Source organism: Microtus oregoni, unplaced genomic scaffold (assembly GCF_018167655.1).
Source record: "Microtus oregoni isolate MIOR12 unplaced genomic scaffold, Mior012 000034F_ref0000314, whole genome shotgun sequence".
NCBI lineage: Eukaryota > Metazoa > Chordata > Mammalia > Rodentia > Cricetidae > Microtus > Microtus oregoni.
In genome coordinates, this window is record NW_024543093.1 from 24,402,097 (window position 1) to 24,410,509 (window position 8,413).

Here is an 8,413-nt window from a genome sequence, read left to right on the forward strand (position 1 = left end):
GACACTACAGCAAGAGAGTTGGCTCTGACCCTCAGAGAAGAACTGCACTTGAGAGAGATGGCCCCTAATGTTGTGGGCATAGGAGAGCTGGCTCAACTGCACACATGGGAGAAAGGCAGCAGCCAGATATAGTCACCTGTACTATCAGCCAGGTCCTTAAATTGGCCCACCCTAACATTTACCCTATGACCTACTGGAACATGTGAAGGGACTTGTCTTGCTAAATGATCCACAGGATCTCTATAACTCAGGGTGGCTATGAGATATCTACGATGAGTTTGGTTAAGATTCAAGTGATGATGGTGTGACAGAAACCAGTGTCCTTGAAACAGACCAGTGATTCATTGCAATGAACATTTGCAAGTTACGTTGACTGGACAAAGGTGTGTACTGCATGACACAATGAAGCTCCTAATGCCAATAAGAGGAATGTAGATGTTTTGGAAGGATGAGAAAGCCAGAGGAAAAAAGTGGTTTTTGTTTGTTTCAGTGGTTGGTTGGTTGGTTGGTGGCTCAGTTTTAATTCTTCTTTTAATTTTCTTTGTTTGGTAGTTAGTGTAAGGGAGAAGAACAGATATGGAAGGAAAAGAAAATGAGTGGAATTGGGTACTATGATTTGAAATTCCCAAAGAATCAAAAAAATATGTTAAAACAAAGGAAATGAAAGAATCAAAAGTTATGTTATCAATGGATAGATGATCATTTCAGCTATGCTAATTAATATTATAATTTAAAAGGTGAGGTAAAGAAGAAATGTCTCTCAGAACATAATATTTGGAGATGAGTGATTTGAAAAAGAAAGAGGAATCTTTTTTTAAAAAATTATTTGTGAGATTATAATTACATTTCTCTATTCCCATTCCTCCCTCCAAACCCTCCTATATCTCATTCCTTTTTTCTTAAATATTACTATCAGTGAGGAATATAGTAAGAAAACTAGACAAAAGCAATGAATGTTACCCCTCCACAGCACAGGCTGCTGGAAAGTCAAGAAAAATTAAAGTACATACTCTCAAGTACAAAGTAAGATACAGATTTGTTAATCATATTTTAGGTTAATTTTACTGAAGTCATAAAATCCAGGTTATATATATATGTATATAATTTAAAGTATGCTTTGATTTACTTCATCCTAGCAAGTGAGCCTCTGTAAGACATTAATTACATTTCTCTGATTCTATATTCCATGTGTATAGTTTATCATTCTTTTGAATATAATTCTAATGAAACTTATTATGAATTAGTACTTTTCCAATTTCTAAAAGAATTTTGAATTCCAAAAGAATTTTGAATTCTTTGAATTTTGTGGCTTGAAAACTGTGTTGTCATGCACTGCCATTCCTTAATTTAATTTTTTCATATGTTTACCTTTCTCTTTTGACCTTCACCAACTCTACTATTTCAATACTTCCCGGTAAGACAATTCTGAAATAGCTTAAAAATCTAAATGACATTAAAAAGGAGTTATGATTACAAAGTGATTTTAATTTTACTCTTTCAGAAAGACCTTTCTTATACCTTTACTTTTTTGGCTATTTTATCTTGACACAGATATTTGAAATAAATAGTTGTTTTACCCTACATTTTAATGACTGATCTGTTTTTATTTTATTTAATTTTAATTTTTATTTTTTTAGATTTACTGGGCAAGAATTTTAATTAGATTTGCACACATCTCAAAAAATTCTATTGTGTGACTTCCTGGTCATGGAGCTAAGTCAACAGGAGAAGAGTCAAACAAGATCACAGATGAGGTAAGAGAAACTTCTGAGGTTTTCCTTGAGCCTCAGCATTGGGGTCACTCCTTTGGCAAGATCGGTAGTTTCTGATGGATCCCGATCTCTGTGGAGTAGCTGTCTCTGATTTGGCTTCTGTAATTTCATCATCAATACTATGGAAATCCAATAAGTAAGTCCGACTGTCCACTTGGTATAGCTGTAGACTCATTTTGGAAAATGTGCTTGTCACAGGATTCTTCCTTCGTACATGCAAATAATAAGGATTTACAAACTTCCATTCATAATCCAATTGCTTGATTGGTCTACAAACTTCTGCCATGATATCATTTGGTCGACTTTGACTTCTAATTCTCAAATGCCATTTTGCTTTCCGTACACCTTGGTGTTTGGATTTCTGCAGGTTTAATTCATCAAGGGTATGCCTTGCCCTTGGTGTTTCAGCAACCAAGAATGATACTCTTTCAGGATGCGGCCGAGTTAAATGGTGATCATCGAGGAAAGAATCAAGGGGGCTTGTTGCCAAGTAGAAATCTTTGGCTTCGTTCATTATTCTCTTGTTGTCTATTATGAGATGGTAAGCAACCGCCAGTGGGTCCTGGTGATTTCTGTTGTACCGGCAGCTGAGAACCTCCTCTTCTGAGCATTCAAACTTCTCACACACTTCTTTTAAGGCTTCATAATCAATCATGGTTGAACTGCATGATGAATCCTCAGAAAAGAGATATTTTGGAAGATCCTGTTTAAACCATTCATGTTCCCTGATATCTTTTATTGTAGCCCTCTTCATGACATCTACCTGTAGCATATGCTTCAAAAGGCTGATTACAGAGGGAGTTAAATACTGAGGGGTGTAAAATATCCCATCACATATCTTCTTAAACAGAGTTGGCACATGGTCGTCATCAAAGGGGAGGGTTCCACATAACAGGGCATAGAGGATGACCCCACTGCTCCAGATATCCACCTCAGGACCTGCGTACAATCTTCCTGAAATTACTTCTGCTGACATGTAGCCTACATGGTGACTATCTGTGTGCAGAGTGTAAAAGTCAGGTGAGTTGGCTTTGGTTGGAGTTCCTGCAGTTTCCTAATATTATTTTATTTTTGATAGATCACTGGTATAGTTTTGATACCACTCACTGGAGTCCATCTTTGCTACATTGTGAACTCAGTTTTTCTTGCTCCTGTATCTATTGCCTATGAAAGGCTTCCTTCTACAGTCCTGTGACTTTAAGGGCTTCTGACCTTTTGCTATCAGAAGTACATAACTTTTAAAGATGCTTCTAGATGCAACATGCCAAACTTTGAGCTCTTCTTTCACTTCTTCAAATCCTTTCTTCTATGCCCAACATGCTTTGGAACCTCCAATTCTGTTTTGCCTTTATTTCTGGGCAAAAGTTATTACTGTCACTACCTGCTGCAATGTCCCTTCACAGAGGTCTTTGTCTATCTCTAAACCCCAAGTTTAGTCTGAAATCTGTACTCAAACTATGAGGCTCTGATATTGCATAATTTAGGAAATGACAGTTTCTCTTACGGATGAGGACAAAATATCTTATTTTGGGAAATTGTCATCTTGTGCAGTTCTGCTTCTCAAGATCTCCTGCATAGAGTCAAGCATGTGTGTTACAATTCCAGGACCACAGGAGGGTGACTAGAAGTTTCATCTAAAATCTCATATTCATAAATTGCTTTTTATATCTGTATGAAGATGATGCCAAAGAATGTTTCAGGATGCCAATTTATTTTTCTGTCAATGAGCCTGAGAGAATTTGCTTTAGACTATTTATGTACTCCCATTAACTAAAAATTAGGGCAAAGCCTTTAAAACTTCAGAGCACAGAACAAAAGTTTTATATTTAATATTCCTCAGTACTACAGGAAAATTTATTCATCTGAATACTGTTAACTTACTCACAGAGCATTTGATTCAACAGAATATGCTTGAATCCTGAGGATTTTTGCTGAATATGTGGTAATGCAGATTCTTTATTCAAAGGAACAGACTTTTAAAATCACTGCCAATGTTGAAAACAATTAAATATGGTAAATGTCAAATGAAAAGAGGAAAGGGAAGTGAGATATATTTTAATGTTTAGTAATGATCATAATTTTGTGCTCAACTAGACTACTGTGATATTTTGTAAGATGGGAAAATAAAGATGGAAAAATAAACCCACGGGTATGTTCTTTGTAAGGAAAGACAAGGTTATTAATGACAGAACAAGACCCAGAGATGTGTTCTATTGATTTTAGTCTAGTTTCTTTCTGCTCAGTGTCAGTACAAAAATGTTTTCCAAAATGCTATTAATCAGTCAATAACTTTTAGCAAGAAGACATTGATGAGTAGAGATTGTGATTGATATTAAATACCAATTTATTAGGAGGGCTAATTGTGCCATCAATGAAAAGTCTGAATTTCTAAAAGAGTCTCAATATCTAAAAGATATTTCTAAAAGACTCAAAACTGTTAGTAATTGAAGTTACAATTAATTGATTAAGATAAACATGGATATTCGAGGATAATACTTGACAATTTTCTCTAGCTATCGCATTAGCAACAGTAGGATCTTGCTCCTGATAAAAATGTTTTTTTAACATTTATCCAAACTATGTACATGGATGTGTCTTTGAAATAATTTTAAGCAAATGAACAAAGAAAATTGATATTATGAACTCAGGATTTTTCATCTTTTGTTTCTGAGCTCCCCTTTGCATGCCTATTGTGGAGAGCACAGCCATGCATTAATAAGGTCAATGTTGAGCTGTTCCAACATTCAATGGCCAGTGTACAGCAGGCTGAAAAAGTGTTGAACTAACTAAAGCTCGCTTCTGAATTTCTGCAGAGTTGGGTGTTGAAAACAAGGATGTGGTCAGACTGAGCAGTACTTTCCATTTTGGAGAGGCTGATCTGCTCAGCAAAAGAAGCCAATCCTATTCCTGAAAGTCATACCATCCTGTCCTAATCTCCTCCAAAGCTGCACTTCCCAGCACCATAACTTTGCAGATACATTCTGGATGAATATAATGATACAGGACATAACAATAATTCTTTCAAGAGCAGAACGGTTACTGACCATTTGACATTTAATAGATGTGTCAGGTCTCTACAAGATCTCCTGAGTAAATTGGGAGCATAGGGACCTTGGGAAGATGGTTGAAGGGGGAGGGGAGAGGCAGGAAGGTTAGCAGAGAAAAATGTAGAGCTCAGTAAAAAAAAAAAGTGTCAGGTGTCTAGTGCATTACAGATGTTTCTATGCATGGCAGTGTACAACTTTAATCCCACCATTCAGGAGGAAGAGGCAGGCAGATCTTTATGAATAAAAGGTTAGTATGGTCTACGTGGTAAACTACAAAATCTGCTAAAAAACTACAAAATTCAAAAATAAAATATAAATTACGAAGTTATCACCTAAAAATCTTACAAGACATAATAAAAAAATACTATTGAAAAGAGAATTCTTACAAGAATGTTCTGGTGATATTTATCCATGTGGCTCACATATTTAATTTAACTAAAACTGCTCAGATTAATTTGAATACCTAAAACTGACGCCAAATTCCACTTCAATCAGTTAATTGAACAATTCATTGAAATATTGTTTCTAGAATGAAAACTAAATCTCAGAAACATAGGAAAACATATCTTTAAATATTTACATTCAATGAATTCATACTGTTATTTTATAATTAATACACCTATCACTATAGTTATTTAGTATGACACATAAATCTCTTCATAAATTCATTTAAAATGTGCCAGGTATATATAATTTGATAGAATTGACATGCCAACTACAGAATGCTAAAAATGACACAGAAGAAAGAGCTGTTAAAGATTCTCCACTTAAATGCCACCCTTTGCAATATGTTAGTTTTATGGTACTTAGTATTCCAGGCAATGCAGAAGTTAAATATGGAATAGCTCTTGTAATTTTAATATTCTGGAAGTTAATTTAAAAAATTTTAAATAACATAGATTTAGGTGTTCAGTGCTAGAAGCATCTATACAGTTTACCTAATCTCAGTTCTCAGTATGCTGGGTAATGTTGAATTTTCATCTTCTGAGGGACTTTGAATGATTAGGAGGTTTTGCTCTGGTAGTGTTGGTATGTTCCCACAGATAACTAGCATGTGCTATAGCAACTAGAAGAGAAAGAACCATCCTGAATCTAGGCAGCATTATCTTAAAACCCAAGATCAAGAAGGCAAAAGGGAAAAAGGGAAGAGAACATGGTGTTGAATTCCATGAGGTGAGCACCTCTGTCCCATCACATAGTTCCCACACAGTGACCTGTTCCTCATGGGCAGAAAGCTTTGAGGATGTGGAAAAAAGCCAAATCCTTCATGTTTAAATATTGTTTATTTATTTATTTATTTATTTATTTATTTATTTATTTATTTATTTATTTAAGATTTCTGTCTCCTCCCTGCCACTGCCTCCCATTTCCCTCCCCGTCCTCCAATCAACTCCCCCTCCCTCATCAGCCTGAAGAGCAGTCAGGGTTCCCTGCCCTTTGGGAAGTCCAAAGACCACCCACCTCTTTCCAGGTCTAGTTAGGTGAACACCCAAACAGCCTAGGCTCCCATAAAGCCAGTACGTGCAGTAGGATCAAAACCCAGTGCCATTGTTCTTGACTTCTCAACAGTCCTCGTTGTCCGCTATGTTCAGCGAGTCTGGTTTTATAACATGCTTTTTCAGACCCAGGCCAGCTGGCTTTGGTGAGTTCCTGATAGAACATCCCATTGTCTCAGTGTGTGGGTGTACCCCTCGGGGTTCTGAGTTTCTTGTTCGTGCTCTCTCTCCTTCTGCTCCTGATTTGGACCTTGGGGTTTCAGTCCAGTGCTCCAATGTGGGATTCTGTCTCTGTCTCCTTTCATCGCCTGCTGAAGGTTAATATCCAGGAGGATGCCTATATGTTTTTCTTTGGGTTCACCTTCTTATTTACCTTTTCTTGGATCACGAATAATAGGCTCAATGTCCTTTATTTATGGCTAGAAACCAATTATGAGTTAGTACATCACATCCCATGTTCCTCTTTTTGGGTCTGGCTTACCTCACTCAGGATAGTGTTTTCTATTTCTGTCCATTTGCATGCAAAATTCAAGAAGTTCAAATGGCTAAATATTCTTTCAGAATATGTCACACCAACAGGAAAGGAAACTAATAGACTTGTTTGTCAGCTGATACCAAACATCCCAGAGAAATTAAATAGTTTTTATCAAAGTTTCACACCTATTTGCATCAAAGACGGAAAATAGTTTAATTCCTCTGTTCTTAATACCTATTCTCTTTCTCAATGATTGCATAATAATATAGATTATTTCTTTTTGTAAACTTAACTGACTCTGTGTCTTTTTGAAAATTTCAGTTTTGATATATTATAATTTTAAGATGCATGTTTTAACTCCTTAAACATAAATTACTCTCAAAACTCTGATTTAGATATATCAGATATGGAACAATATACAGTCAAAAATAGAACAATTATGTATGTAATTTGAAGGTAATAGTTATTCTTATGAAATTTGGAAAATTTTAAGATTTGTCTGTTACACACAAGATTATGAATTCTAGACTGAAGCCAAAGCCTTGCCTTTACATCTGATTAATTCTTAGTCTTCTAAGTATGTTAACCCAATAGTTTCCTGTAAAATCAAGACGAAGCCAGTAATGAAATCTTGGAACCACAAAACCTAACGTAATGAAACACCTTCCCTAAGAGGGTGTTCTAATCCTTCCCAAGCAGTGCACCAACTCAGAAACAAACATTCAAACATATGAGCCGGTGGGACCATTTCCATTCAAACAGTCATATGTTCTACATTTGCAGATCAGTTTTGCTGGTGAAAAAGCAACAATCATTAATTGCAAATAAGGAATTTATAGATTTCATGGCTTCTCAGAATTTTTTGCTGTGACAAAGTACAAAATCTCCTTGATCTTTTAGCTCTACCCTTACAAAGAATATGCTTTATTTTTTTCCCCATTTGATATCTTTTGACTTTTTTGCCAAAAACAGGTGTTCAGAGGTGTGTGGATTACTATCTGGGTACTCAACTCAGTTCACTTGGTCCTCCTGTCTGTCTTTATGCCAGTACCAGGCTATTTTCAGTACTATAGCTCTGTAATAGAGTTTGAAGACAGGGACCGTGATACCTCCAGAAGTTTTTTTTTATAATGTACAGGATTGTTTTAGCTATCCTGTGTTTTTTGCTTTTCCTCATTAAGTTGAGTACCATTCTTTTGAGGTCTGTGAAAATTTTGCTGGGATTTCAACAAACATTACACTGAATCTGTAGATTGCTTTTTTTGTAAGATTGGCATTTTTACTATGTTAATTCTACCTACCCAAGAGCATGAGAGATCTTTTACTTTCTAGTGTATTCTTCAATTTCTGTTTTCAAAGATTGAAAGTTATTGTCATAAAAGTCTTCCACTTATTTGGTTAGCATATTTAATAATTGGTGCTGGCGTAACTGGCTATCAACATGTCGAAGAATGAAAATAGACCCATATCTATCACCATGCACAAAACTCAAGTCCAATTGGATCAAAGACCTCAACAAAAAGCCACCCACACTGAACCGTATAGAAGAGAAACTGGCAAATACACTTGAATGCATTGGCACAGGAGACCACTTCCTAAATATAACCCCAGCAGCACAGACAC

General features: G+C 35.9%; 1 pseudogene; it reads right to left on the reverse strand.

Annotated features, from left to right (window-relative positions):
• Positions 1-1,639: 1,639 nt before the first annotated feature.
• On the reverse strand, positions 1,640-2,733 carry LOC121432484 (annotated as a pseudogene).
• Between the last annotated feature and the right edge of the window lie 5,680 nt (positions 2,734-8,413).